At 43.7% G+C, this 14829-nt stretch overlaps 1 long non-coding RNA gene across 1 annotated transcript in view; it reads left to right on the plus strand.

Annotated features, from left to right (window-relative positions):
- LOC137483114 (uncharacterized) overlaps positions 1 to 3956 on the plus strand; it is a 124933-nt gene extending 120977 nt beyond the window's left edge. Inside the window, exon 3 of the long non-coding RNA XR_011004343.1 lies at positions 3803 to 3956. This is a non-coding gene — a long non-coding RNA (uncharacterized lncRNA). The remainder of the gene's footprint in view (positions 1 to 3802) is intronic.
- Positions 3957 to 14829: the final 10873 nt, after the last annotated feature.

A 14829-nucleotide genomic window follows, 5' to 3' on the forward strand; every position in this document is an offset into this window, starting at 1 on the left:
TCTAACCTAGTTAAGTTCTGTTAAAAAAAGCTGTTATGGCTCACAGCTTTTTTTTTCCCCTACAAGATTGTCTTCTTTTGGCTTGTGCTCTTCAGCACTCACCTCTACCTCCCCTGCCCTGCTCCTGCCTCTCCTGGTGTAAATTGCTTTCTGTCATACATTATTAAAGACAAAACTTAGCTATCTGGACACTGTGAAAAGTGCTCAATAGTGGGGTTAAAGTTCCTGCAGTATTTCCTAGTTTCTTCTTTTCCCTGGTTAGAAATTTGACTACAAATGAAGCACATTGAGGGAGGCTCCTTGTAGAAAAGATGCTGGGCTGGAGCAGAACAGATGTGAGTTCAGTTCCTTGCTGTGACATGGGTTTCCTCCTGTCTGTCCTTGGATATATCATTTAATTTGTCTCTGTCATTCTGTCTCGTTCCCCACCTTGCTGCTTTGCAATGATAATATTTGTTTTCACCATCTAGCATATCTCAGTGTGTTTCTTCTCGTGGTGCAAAATTTGTATTAAAAAATGTGTGCACAGGACTGTGGAGAGTAGGATTTCAGTCTCTGGACCTCAAATTTCATAATACCACACAAATAAATACATTAAATAAATGCCTCTCCTTCCAGTTTGTTCATCATGACTGTATGATGTTTGAAACAGAATGATGTTAAGGTTAAATTTGATCTCTCTTGCCTGAAGCTTTTAATGAAGTAAAAAGGAGAAGATTTGATTCCAATATTAGTGTGACAAATCTATGACCTTAAACAGAGTCTTGCTGAATTTCTCTGGGGGAAAAGTACACAGTTATATAAGTCATAGAATCATAAAATATCCTGAGTAGTATGGGACCCACAAGGATCACTGGAGTTCAGCTCCTGGCCCTGCACAGGACAACTGCAGGACTCGAATTGTATTACTGAAAGTTAGTCCAGGGTTTAAACATCATGCAAAATGAAGTGGCAGAGGTTCACTCATCACCTTGGTGTAAGGCACTGTGGGTTATCCTGGGAAGTCCCCTGGCTTGTTAAGAGTTTATGAGGACACTGCAATTTCACTGCAGGAGAATTTGCTATAGTTCTTTTTGACCACATCCCTGGGATTTTGCTTGGGCTGGGGTCTCTTTAGTGGCTTTATAGGATCAGAGAAAAAAAAAAAAAAACAAAACAGGTAAAGAAGGGATTTTAGAGAGTTTTCTTTATCCTTTTTTCTCCCCCTCTAGCAAGGATCAGCTATCTATCTTTATAATTTCTGATGGATGTTTGTTCTTTAAAAGCTTCCAACAGTGAGTCTCTACCCCACCTCAGGCAATCTGTTCCATCCCCTACTTCCCTCACCATTAAGAAGCTTTTCCTGAAGTCTAACCCTCATATCTCTTGCTATCACTTAAGCCCATTATTTCTTGTTCTTGCCACCTGGTTGTGGCAAACAGATTATTTCCTTCCTCTCTCCAACAACCTGTAAACAATCGATGGCTCTCATGCTCTCCCCAGTGTTTTTCTCATGTTCTCCAGTGTTTTTCTCTCCTCTGCCTGAACCAGCAGCTCCCTCATTGCCCCACATAGATCATGGTCTTTGATGGTTCTCATTTCTCTCCTCTGGAATGTCTGCAATTGTTTAATTGTTTAAATTTTTTTTTTTTTTTGGGTTGAGGTCCAGTGCTCCCAGTGGAATAAAACTGAGGTTTTATTGATACAAGCTGAGGGAAATAAATCAGTTACATTTTCAGTTACCTTTGCAAATTCCCATCATCACCTTACACTTGTAGAAAGATAATTTAAACTAAGACAGAAATTGGTGGGAAATTATTTTCTTCTTGTGGCAATTTATCTGTTGTCTTTCACAGATGACACAAAACAGGGACCATAGGAGTGTTGTGTAAAGAACAAAAGTAGGGCACATTTGAAATCATCATAAGGGAAAATGGGAAGAAACAAACATCACACTCACTTATAATTGTGCTAATGTAAAAATAAATATTCCAGTATTCAGGACATGTCTTCACCCTGATATACCGTGATTCAAACTAGCCATAAGGCCTCAGGCTTCAATATTTTGTTATGTTTTCCTGTCAACTTTTCTTGCTGATAGCTACAAATACCTAGAAACCCCAGCAGCAGCATCAGCAAAGCACCAGCACCGTGCTGTCCTCATGCTCAAGAGAGTGTGAGAGAAGCTGGCTGCAGATTGTGTTGACTGGACCACAAGAGCCCCAGCACATTTAACTTCAAAAACATGGTCAAGTGCTGTGTCAGCTGCCCTGCACACTGAGAGCTGCACTGGCTGGCAGCTGTGCTCCTGGAAGCAACATCTCTGCCCTGAGATCTGGATGTTTTACTCATGATGATTAGTCCACGGGAAATGTTCCTGCCCTGCCCAGTTCCACAAGTCTGCTGCTCTTTCATACCCTGCCATGCAGAGGTGTGATAAAATGGGTTAAAGGAAGATTTATTGAAATCCCATTAACTGTGGGCTGTGTTTAAAATCCAGATTTTATTTGGATTCCCCTTGTGGGGATTTCTTTAGATCTACAAAAGGAATGGGACACTGAAAAATGCAGAGAGAGGCAGGAGGAGGAGGATCAGCTTTGCAGTTAGATATGACCTGAAGGACTGAGCTAACACATTCTGGGTGGTTCAGGTTTTGGATATTATGTTCTCACATAGGACAGGCTTTTTGTCTCCTTTTGACAGTGTACATGATGAGGATATATATTTATTTTAGGTAAACACTTAGCCAGAAGGGAGACAACATGTGGTGTAAGGTAAATTATGCAGATAATGTTCTATTACGTGCACAGAGTAAAAAGTACCAGGGACATGAATTTCCCCAGGGAAACACCTCTCAGAGGGGAGGCTGGGACAACACATGAAATAAAATAAAGAAGAGAAGGAAGAAGGGAAAATAAATTGGAAATAGTCAGTTCTGGCAGATTTTGCTTGAAGGAGACAGAAGACTGAATGAGCAAAAGATTGTACTGGAGGCAATTCCTTCCCAAGAAATGATTTTGTATTGACTGTCATGTATCCAGGTCACTGCTCCAACTCCCGAGGACAGGATTTTGACCCTGCATGTATTTATGAAGCTTGGAATGAGTGATTGGAAAGTGTGGAAAGAATCTATTTAGAAAACAAGTTGGAGCATCTCTTCCTTCCAGACTTTGCTTTTGTTCCAAGGTGGAGAATGCAATGATTTTTTGTAGTTCTGGCCTCTTCTGTATGGACTGCTGAGGTCTGGCTGAAGCAATCCCTGTGGATTGCGTGGCAATGCAAGATCAGATACGGCAGAGAAAGCAGCCCCTGGGCTGAGACAGGCACAAAACATTGCTGAGGGTGGAGTAATAATTGTATTTGAACAGCAAAACACCGGGAGAGTCTCAGTGGGGAGTGACACTTCATTTCATCAGCAATAGCAAAAAGAGGCTTCGCTGCTGTGTCTCTTGTTTCACTCCCAGGACTGTGCCTGGTAGCAGCAGGTCTCAAAGCTGCTGTTTTGGATGGGCCCTGGTCCTGCCTGCAATGGTGCTCAGCCCCACTGCAGCTGCAGTCCTGAGGGGTGTGTGTGCTCTCCTGCACAGTGGAATGGGCTGAACGGTGCTCAAGGGAAAAAACTGAAAGAATAAAATAGGTTGGGGGCTTTCCAATCCTTGTGATAGGTCCATAAAATGCTAATCTCCTCCAGATTTTCCTCAGTGTGTTCAGCCTCAAACTCTCTGGGCTGGCTGTTGAGACTCTGGGATACAGGATTTCACAGAATATGCTGCAGCCATGGACAGAAATATAATTGTCTCTTCCCATGTGACTGCCAACACAGGCTTCACTGCAGATAAAAGAATGGGAAAACAAACCTAAGTGCTGGAACCCTGTGGCTCTGCCTTCCCATGCCTGTTTGGGGTGACCCCTGTGCTGTGTACTGACCTCCTGCAAGCAGCTCCTGGAAGAATCACTCCCATGCCCTGAGCTCACAGCTACAGTCCCACACTGAGAAAACAAGCTTATCAGTCTTTTGCATTTGTGTTGACACCTGCAGTTTCAGAGAGTTTTTGTTTGTTTTCCCTGTTCTCCTCTGTGTATAATTGGCCAGATTGCATTTACTTTTTCTCTCCCTTGCACTAATCACAACTGCAGGCTGGAGTAATTTGCTGATGCTGTACAAGGAATTGTCTCTCCTGGAGACCTGGCTGGTGTGATCAGAACTCACATATGGTACCAGAACAAAGGGCCCTTCAGGCAAGTGGTTCTGTTTATTTTGGCTCAGGTCGGTGTTGCTCCCCTCTCCCTGTGTCTTCTCCTCCCTGTGTGCTGTGCACATCCTTTTTCCTCTGACTTTGGGGCTGCTGGCTCCTTGCTGTCAGATCTAGGGTGGCCTGGCTTTTGCAGCATCAGCACCACAGATTTGAGGGATGTGGGAGGAAAGTGTCCAACACACTGCTTGTAGTTAATATGCTGTGATGCTTGCTTCCCTTTTCTCCTACTTCCTTTTCACAGCTTGGAGGCCAAGTAAAGAAATATTCCAAGGCTTCTTCTCTGCTACCCCTCCTTTTCTGTTTAAAGATATTGTGAGTGGTTTCATGTGGACTCTCATTTTTCATAGACACTGTTGGTTCCACCATCTACAAATTAGTCTAATCCTAAAAGCTGTTATTGGCCTTTACTTATTCCTTATTCCTTATTTCCTTTGTAACAGCTGCTGGCAAAGCTGCTGCTCTCCTGATGAATTTTATTGGTCTGATTTTTGATAGCATATTTACAGCTAAGGCTGACAGCCTGTTAAAACAGTGCCATCTCTGCATTTAGTACTTCTCTGCCCCCAGCTCTCATTTCAGCTAAGTATTAAGCATCACTCATCATGTTGCAAAAATCAGTAGCAGTTTGCAGTATTAGGAAGAAGAAAAATCACAGGTAGTAATGGATGAAAAGGTAAGCACTGAACATCAGCACCTTTGGTGGTTGTGTACTGCTAAACGATAAAATAGCTGCTGTCTCCCACCCTCCTCCTGAGGCTTTCTCTTCTCGACAAAGGGGCAGATATATAATGGCTAATGTCTCTCTAGCATCAGTTTCCTATCTGTGGGCTCACAGATTTCTTGTATTTGTGCTGTTATTCACAAATAAAAGGTTTCCAGGTTTCATTCTTGGTCTTTCCTGCATTGTGTGTAAATGTATTTTCTTCTGTCATTTAGCAGTGCTTTTAGAAAACAGCTGGTGCCCCTGGGGTAAACCTTTAAACAATGTCCTACTCTGACAAAATTCTGCTTCATCAGCAAACCATGTTGTGCATATTTCTCTCATTGTTTTGCAAATTGATGTTACAAAGAGCTTTTGCATTTAAACAGGCTCTCTCTGACCTAAGAGATAGTAAAAATTACATTAGAGATGCCATAGGAACTTGTCACTGTGACCTGCCCTAAATAGCTGGACTTATTTCACTTGGATAAATCATTTATTTATAATGACCTATTATGTCATCAGAATTCTGCAGCAGAGATGCTTCAGCTTCAACTTACATGAATATTCTTTTGAAGGACTAATCAGAAGATATATACCATCAGGATTATCTGCTTTAAAAATACAGTTCTAGACAGCACTGCCCAAACTGGGAAGTAATGATTAATCTGTTCTGATTACTGTGATCATATGGATCCTTGCTGCTCACCCGTTCTCCATGATCTCAGTTAGAAAGAGCTCTAATTCTTAGTTCCTTTTTTCCCTAGAGCTGCATTTCCATGACCAAATTTGCAATTAGAGCCCACTGCTTCCAGACTTCCTTTGATAACTTAAGAGAACAGCATGGTGCAAAATTTTATCTCTCCCTCTGCCTTTTAACAGACTTTAGTACCTCATTGTCTGTTAGGAGCATCTCTGTCTGCTTTGGATATGTACACGGTGCTTCCTGAACCTCAGAATTCCCTTTGTGCAATTCTGCTAATGAAAAGCCAGCCACAGAAGATATTTTGTCCTTGTAAATCCGTGGCACAGGGAGGATGTTCCTGTATTGCTTCCTGTCTGCTGGCACTGAGGTCAGTGTTCTGGCACAGAGCAAGCCATGAACAGCTGCAGAGATCCAGGGATGGCCCTGCTATTGCTTCCTGGAGGGATGAATATGGCAGTAAGTGTCAGGAAAAGGAAATTGCCAGTCATGTTCTCTGTCCTGGCCACGTGCTTGTGGGAAAGGGTTGGCAGGTGGTTCCTATTCCTTCCATGGAGGTTGGGAGTAGCTTTTTTATCTGCTAAATGTCTGCCTAAACAAAACTGTCACAAAATATTGTCACACATGATTATTGACCTCAGCCCCAGCTCAGGTCTGGTCTTTATGTCACACCAGTCCTTCTGCTGCTTTTGAGGACTTTCTCCAGAAACTGCATTGAGAAACCATTTCTGCTCTTCTGGTGAGGAAGTGAAGACAGTGCCTCACAAACCAGAGCATTGGGGAATGATCATCCCCCTGGTCCTGACCATAGCCTGTGTCCACTGTGCACCTAAACACTTCTGAAAATGTTCATAATAATGTAGAGAAATCGTATCTGCAAGGGAATACTCGTGACCTTAGAGATGGTGTGTAAATATGCGGATTTTTTATTGTGTAGGCTATCTGTGTGAGGCACTGACTCTGGTAAATTCCTGTGGACAAAATGGTCTTCAAAGAGCAGTGAAAAGCCAGCATGGTATGGCAGGCAGTGGAGAGGATGGAGGAGACTGCCCATCACCAGCTGTTCTGAGTGGGAGCCAGGAAGCTGGGCCAGCAGGGAGAGCACTTGCACAGTGCCTGTGGGCCCCTGCAAGGATTGCTTTTAAAAGCTCTGTCTTCACACCTTTACAGTCCAAGTAAAGTGGAGAAATAAATCACTGTGCACAGTTGTCATTTTTCCCCTCTAAGCACCAGCCAAAGCATTTAAATATATCTAAAGCACTGTATTTCCTCAGAATAAACACCTAGATACTCAAAATAAATTGCTAGGTCCTGGTATCAAAGGAATGATTTATAACCCAATTATACTGGGAATTTTATTCTCTATTGTTTCACTGATAGGTTATGGGTCAATTAGGTGTTTTACTCCTGGAGGAACACCTCCTCATTCCACCATAAAGTGTGAAATTGGCACACTGGGATTTGCTCTGTCCATCTCGTAAACCACATCCAGTTTGTGGAAAATCTTTGAGAATCATTGTGCCAAGGGCCAGGTCTGTAATTTTTTGTAGCATTTTGTCCCTGTTTACTGCTCAGGGCTTTGCCAGGAATGCAGAGAGCAGAGAGTTCCTTTCTTGTGAATAATCTTCACCATCTTCTGTTTTCTCATCAGACTCTTGCAGTGTATGGAAGATGTTCATGGTGCAGCTGAGTCTGTAAGGTCACTGGGGAATGGATATTTTTGAGCCTTCAGAGGAGGCTGACAGCATCAGTAATGGGTCTTCAGTAGGGGCCATAAGCAGACACCTGGTGAAGAATAAGAATAGAAAAAACTTGTTTAATCTTCCTCCATAACATTTTTACTCTCTGAGTACAGTCAGCTCAGGATTTCCTAAGATTAATGTGATTCTCAGTAAGCTGCCTTGGGTTCTTCTTTCAACTGCTTGTCCATTCTGCCCTTGAACATCCACAATTGTAGAACCACTGTGGAAAAGGCACATTGCTTTTAGAACAAAACCTATTATCCCCTCCAGTGGTACAAACCCACACTTACTCTAAAGCCTTTAGTTGAGTAATTTTTTGTCAGTGAAATCTGAACAAGGGAGGGGGTTTGACCAAGTCAGTGAATGTAAAAGAGGAAGTTCAGGGGGAAACTGTTTTATGATTATGCCTGTTAAATCTTGCATTATTTTAGCAATGCAGATTCAGTGGTACATTTTAATTCCCTTGTTAATATGGACTTTTCCAGTCCTGCATGTTATCTACGTCCATCTTAGCCAGAAAGGGAATCCAGCCCAAGGGTTTTGTATCATCCTCTATTTGCTCCTCCTCCTTTCTTTTTACAAATTAGAGTAACAATGTCATAATCTTGAATAACATTATACTTTTCTATTCCTATAAACTACAGCCATGTTCTCTAGCCACAGGGATATCAAATCTAAAAGAGAAATAAAATCCAATCCCAGCCACATTGATACAGAGACCCCAGGCAGATGATGCTTTTGGTATTCTCATGCCCTTGCTTTTTAGTTTCCTGGATGTGGCTCTTGGCATGCTGGAGTTGTTTGTAGTAAATGGTGTTCACTGAGCAAGCCTGTCCCTCCAAATGCCTGACTCTCTTTGTTGCTCCTCTCCCCACATCTCGATTTTCTAACACATTGATACAAGAAGCACTGCAATAATTAGGGCACCATATGGCACTTGCAATTACAGAGCAATTCCAGCATCGGTGGATTGGGTGAGTAGTCAGAAAGAATAAAATAAGCAAGGCTGCTGGTGTGAGCAGAAGATGACTAAATCTGTGTTCTCACATGGCAGAGAAGCACTGAGTAAGTTACGTGTGTGTACGAGCTGGACTTGGGGAATTTTTTGGTTTTGTTCTCATCCACAATGAAAAGGCACCCTGGGTTAGAAGGGTGCACTGAACTGCTGCAGAGAGATAAGTGCCCTTCATGGCACATCTCTTTGAAGATGATCTTTATTATACTTGGCTTCCCTCAGGTTGGTGAGTTCTCTAATATTTTCCTGCCTGGGATGGTATTGCCATTTACCAGTTATAATGGGTATTTAGTGTTTTCAATTATTTGCTACTTCATTGAGAACACAACAGTCATTGGAGCCATTGTGGGACTCTCAGTTAATCCTCTAAATAATAAAAGGAATCAGGGAGCCTGTATAAGCTGTGAGATTTTCCTGGCCTGGCTGTCAGCTGGGAATGTGAGCAAATCATGCCCACGAGCCATCATAGTCATGCTAACAAAAGCTTTGGGGCACATGCAAAAATACAGGTTGTGAAGAATTCTTGGGTTGTACCTCTGGAGAAATGTTACAGCTGTGCTTGTAGAAGAGTCTTGTGGTGATGTAAATTGCATGTCCTTTACGGATGGTTGCTCATATGTGCAGAGTGTTGAGAATTTTGGTGTAGAAAACCCCATTCGGTGTTTTCTCCCTGCTAAAACATCTTCTTCCAACCGAAACCCTTCAGCTGCTTGGATGAAGATTATCTTTCAAACTAAATAGCTGTTTTCATATTTGCACTAAACCTTTTCTAACAACGTGGAATAGACATGATGGATGTCACAGAAGGAAGGACTCGTTCCCAGGGAAGGCTGGTGGGTGACCTCCCAGGATGTCACCTTCTCCTCAAGAAGCCCCAGGACATCCTTTCCTTTGTTTCAACAGAGCAGATGCAAAACAACCAACCCCTTTTTTTCCTGAGGACAAACCACTTCCAAGTACATCTGGATGAGCATGAAGAATGAGAATATGAATACAGACAATTATGATGGAGTAGAGGCCTTGTAAATTTATACCTAAACTTACCCCCTGGTAACTCATTCATCTGCGTGTCTTGACAGAATGCATGAGAAATAGTGGGACAATAAAGGCTTTTGTTATGCTGAAAGATGTTAATAGCTGGCCTCAGGGTGAGCTGCGTTTCCAAGACAATCACAGATAACACAGATAACACAGCAAAACTCCGGAGACTGAACACTGAAACCTTTATTTTGTAAAATAGAGAAACTGGGGCTATGTCAGGGTGGGGGTTATCTAAAGGTACAGGTTTTGTGGGATCTTATTTCTGTGGAAAAGTACTTTCTGGGACTGCGGTTTAGCTGAACTGCTCCTTACACATATGGAAATATCCAGAAAAACATCATTATAGACTACTGTGCCTCAGCGGGTGGGGTCTAAGGAGGTGTCAGAGGGCGCTGGGAATGGGCCCTTGTGCCCCTCCAGCCTCTCTGCCTGACTCCAGCACCACGCTGGGAACAAAAGGCAAAGAAATACCGGCAAAGAAATACGGCAGGGAACTACTCTGACAGTCTTGGGATGGTTAGAGATGTTTCAGAAAAGTTTCTTATAATTCAGTCTCTCAGGAAGGGAGGTTATAATGCAGATCTGTCCTCACCCCTGGTACCCAGTGAAGCTCCTTCTCTCATCTCCTTTCTGTCTCTTTTCATTCTTGTCTCTACACAAGCTGCTGTCCCTCAGGGAAGGCACCATCACAGTCACAGCCAGTGTAAGGGGTCTGGATGTTTGCTTATAGTTTATAAATTTAAATCTGGACTGGCTTGGTTCTGTCTGAAAATAGTGTCCTTTCCAAGGTGATGTTTTTGTGAAAAGGCTCAGGAATAAACAGCTGGAATGGGTCCACTCCTGTGTATTTACAGGGAAACATACGCAGATGTTTTGGGTGGATCCCCCTGGCTTCTGGTCAAAACAAGTGTATAGGTTTGCCCTGTAGTTGGTAGGACTAAAATGTGACTTTCAGAAATTGAAATTTTTCTCTTGGACAGCCACCTTAGGATGAGACAAATGGTCCTTGGGAGGTGTCTGTCTCCCCAGTGACTGCAATAGAAACCAAGAAATCCTGCAGGTCAGCTGCCCATGCTCAGTTGAGAAGAAACCAACACAGAGTTCAGGTTTGCTCCATGCACCCCTGTATACTTGATAAAAAAACTTTTCTAGAGCCTTCACCACAGCTGCAAAGCACAAACCCCACAACAGTTCTCTGCCAGAGCGAGAAAGTAAGAATATCCTATGGGAAAATGCACAGAGGATCCTAGGAAGTACTTTTACCTCAGTTTGGACATGTGTCTAGTTACAAAATGACAGGTGAGCAAGCAAGAAACTTGAATTTTTTAAGGCAATGCCGGTTGTTGTAGATGAGAGCCATTGATGTGATGGGACAAAATGGAACTTTGGTGGGATGAACACACTCCAGAAATGCCAGCCCCAAAAGTTAAACAAGTGACCAACAAATGTGAAACAGAGCACATTTTGCTCTTGGTATCCATAATATAAGTAGAGCCATTTATTTATTTTAGCCTTCATCTTCTTGCTCTTCTGATTTCAAAGGAGATAGTTTGGATCAAGTCACTTGAGTCCACACTGAAACAAAATGTACCTTTGTGATTGATATCTACAAAAACTCAGAGTGACAAGGTAATAAAACTGGAAAGGTTTGGGTTCCTTCAGGGAAATCTAGTTGCACTCACTTTGCTCTCAGAATAATGGGGTGTCTATTTTGTGGCTATAGAGTTAATGCATTTGATGCAGGTAGAATGGTTTTCAAATAATTTCATTCTGTTTCTTATATATATATGTACATGGCACACCACTATAGACTAAATGTGTGTAAAATGTGGATGCTCTGTAACCCCAAATTATGAGAGAAAACAAACCATCCCATGGCTCCTGGTGAGCTGCTGGGACTAGGCTGGTGCTGCTTTGGAAGAGAATGAGTTCACATTTTTGAACAAAGCAGTGGTGAGGCTGGATAAACACAAATGTACTAAGGGTTGATGTTTCAGATCAGGGGGAGGATTTCAGGAAATTCACTGAGTGTTCCTTGTGCTTCTGTTCACCCAGAGGGACAATTTAGGCAAAAAGGAGCAGTCACACTGAGAAACAGATGCCAGCTTCTGGAGCAGGGCAAGCAAAGGACAGCAAAATGATGCAAGACAGAAAACATCTGATGGGTGAGGAAGAGTTGCTTTCGGAATGGTCGGGTGTGCAGTGTTTCTGAAGTCATCTTTAGTCACCAGTGGGCTCTTCCCCTTGCTGAGCAAAGTGAGCATTAGTGCTGCCATGTTCTGCCATCCAAAGAAGGAGGCATTACAATATCCACTCATCTCAAACAGCAGCTGTGAGATGCACTGCAAAATCAGTGGCTCAGGTTGCTGAACATGCAGCTCCTTCCACTGTACAGTGAAGTGCTGTCATATCCCCCTGGTGAACTGAGGGAGGGTAGGGCCCTGTGGCCAAACTGGGGGTCCTTCAGCTCATTCTCATCCTGATCCTTCCTTTCCCCCTTACCTGAGCACCTACTGTCAGATCTGAGGTAATGATGACTTTCCACTGCATTTAGGAGAGGGGTATATCTCCATACAGGCAGTAAGAGAATCATGGTTGGAGCTACAGAAGGAAGGGAGAAGGGGTCAGATGAGTGGAGCCCACTGAGGAGAGGCTGACACACACACAGAGGCTGAAGAATTTAAGATCTTATTGTAAACAACAGTGGTGAGATTGCTCTCACCTCCCTCCAGGTGTCTAATCATCTGGCCTGATTTAGATTTCTACATTAGGTTAAGATGAATCATAGTCTGAGCATGCCCCCCTCTCTCCCCTGGCTGCAGTCAGTGTCTAAAGCAGATGAAGTTGTCTGAGCTGGAGCTCTCTGTGTCTGCTGAGCTGGATCTGGCCCCATATGAGGGAGGGTAAATTTGCCTGTGCAAATCCCAGTTTGAGCACTGGGATATTGCTCCTCTTTCAGTGAAACCTGCCTGTATAGCCATTTCTACACTCCCAGCAGACTAATTATTACAAAATTTCTCTGTCATTGCTTTGCAACGGTCCACAGCTTAACTAATTTAAAAATGCAAATGAATGCTAAATTGCAGTTGAATCCGAACCATCTCCTTCTCCCTCTCTCCTCCTTTCTTTTTTTCTTCTCTGCTGGGAAAAGAAAGATACAGCAGACATTAAATGCTGATGGTGAAAATCAATCTTTCAGATTTGAGGTAATTTTAAATTAGGTCCCCGTGCCAGGGATAGTGACATCACCAGAGCTGCTTGATTGATTCGTGATTTGAGGAGAAACATCTTGGACTCGATCCTCCCTTTGTCCTTACAGAGAGAAATGAATGTTGCAGTCTTCAGCTCTTTTCCCTGGGAAGCTTTCACACTCAGATGGTCCCAGATGTTGGGGAGAGGCATTCAGGGAGAGCAAGAGCAAATGCCTGAGCTCAAACACATCTCCTTGTACTGCCATGTCCTCGGGCATCAGGCTGGGGCTCTGTGGCTGTGCAGAATCAGCTGCAGGGTTGTACCCTCTGTAGCATCTCTAACCAGCTGCTGACACTCAGTTAAGCTGTTGGTACATTCAGAATCTGTAAGATCAGTCAAGATTGTCTCATCTCTGTCCCCTCCTTTCCCTGCCTGCTGACATCAACTCTTCTCTGAGAGAGTGATTTCTTTAAGGAAGAGTCTATAGCTGCATGTGAGGGGCTTGGACAAACTCTAGCGCCATGGTTGGTGGTTTTGAGCTGCAGGATCACACAGACAGCCTAAACAGCCATTCACAGACAGCCTTGTTGCTTCCATAATGCCAGCACTGCACTGTAACACGAACATTGGGATGGAATGCTCAGAAATGAGCATTTAGAGAGTCAGTGATGGGCTCAGAGTGAGGCACTGGGATTACTTCCCTCCATCCCTGGCAGTCTGGTAATCCAAGCCTCCCCACTCCTGACTGCAGATCTGTGTGCGGTGTAGCTGAGTTAGGTACTCAGACAAGATTATCCAAAACAAAACTCCTCTGTGCTTCAGGGCTGAAGATAACAGAGCTCCTTACCTGTTCATATATTGATGATAGTCTTCATGATAAATGACATCTTGCTGAGCAAAATATAGAAAATTACAAGAATCACCCTAGAGGGCAGCTGCTGGCAGCTGTGTACACAGGACTGTATTGCTGTTCATGAAGCATTTTTTCTATTTTGCAAATTGATGCAGAGGTGAAATTTCATGAGTGTTTGTTGACACTCATGTACAGCAGACAGATTTCTAAATGGGCTCTGCAGAGATGATTGAAATTCCAGCTTGAGATCCTCACTGTGTCCATTGGCTTTGTAAAATCCCACGTTGTTTGCTGGGCTGATGTGAGATGGGAGGTGAACACGGTTCTTTGGAGCTGTGAAAACTTTTGTTGCCCCAAAGCAGCTGCTAGATGTACACACCCCTCGCAGACACACACACACACACACACCCACCCCTCATGGACACACACACCTCTCCTCCCAGGTCCCAGACCAGTAAAGTGTGGGAGAGACTGGTTTTCAATTACAATTCAAATGTCACAGTGATAAAGTCCTCCTAATCCTTTAACAAAAGTGTGCATGGTTAAATCAAACTGTAATGCCTCAGGCTCTGGGTAGTTTTGTTGACCATCAGCTTAGTGCCAAATCTCCTGGGATATTTTCATGGATTCAGAACACGCGGAGGGTGCTTCCAGCCCTTGCTCTTGGCTGTCAGGCAGATGTAGCAGTTGAATTCCCATATGTGACCTCTTAATAATCCTGTGAGGAAGAGGAACCCTTGGCCTTCCTTTCCATGCAGAAAAGCTTTCAGTGTCTCAGCCTGGGTGTAGATGTGTCTGTGAGAAAGCACAGGTAGTTTTTTGTGTGGATTGACTGCATTCAAAGAGGGAGGAAGGGAGAAAGAGAAACAAGAAAGAGGGTTTCCTGCATTTCCCCTGAGGGAATTTCTTCCTCTGCCCTGGGCTCCCCAGGGGCTGTAGCCCGAGTTGGCAGTGCCAGCCCAAGGTCTGCTGGCTCCCTGTTCATGGCAGCCCATGGAGTTCACAGAAGGAGTTCTCTGGTGGAGATTTGCTTTAGTGCTGCTCTGTTATCCTGAGTTCCTGAGGGACAGGAGAAGTCATTGCTGTGTAACTCGGGTCTCTCTACTACAGGCTGACAGTCTCTGTGATCTAAGCAAGAACCTTCTGCAGGTTTCTCTGTGTGTGCCCATTAAAGCCCTCAGGGGATCACCAGCACACGGTGAAGGATGGCTGGAGAATTTTCCCAACACTTCTCTGGCCTCATGTCCAGAGGGAAGGCACAGAGGAGCTTTTATGCAGACTAGAACTGCAGGAGTCCTAATGGGCTGTCACGCTGGCTGTACTGGAGATCTGCATTACTGGTCGTGTT

This window comes from Anomalospiza imberbis, chromosome 15 (genome assembly GCF_031753505.1).
Source record: "Anomalospiza imberbis isolate Cuckoo-Finch-1a 21T00152 chromosome 15, ASM3175350v1, whole genome shotgun sequence".
Classification (NCBI taxonomy): domain Eukaryota; kingdom Metazoa; phylum Chordata; class Aves; order Passeriformes; family Viduidae; genus Anomalospiza; species Anomalospiza imberbis.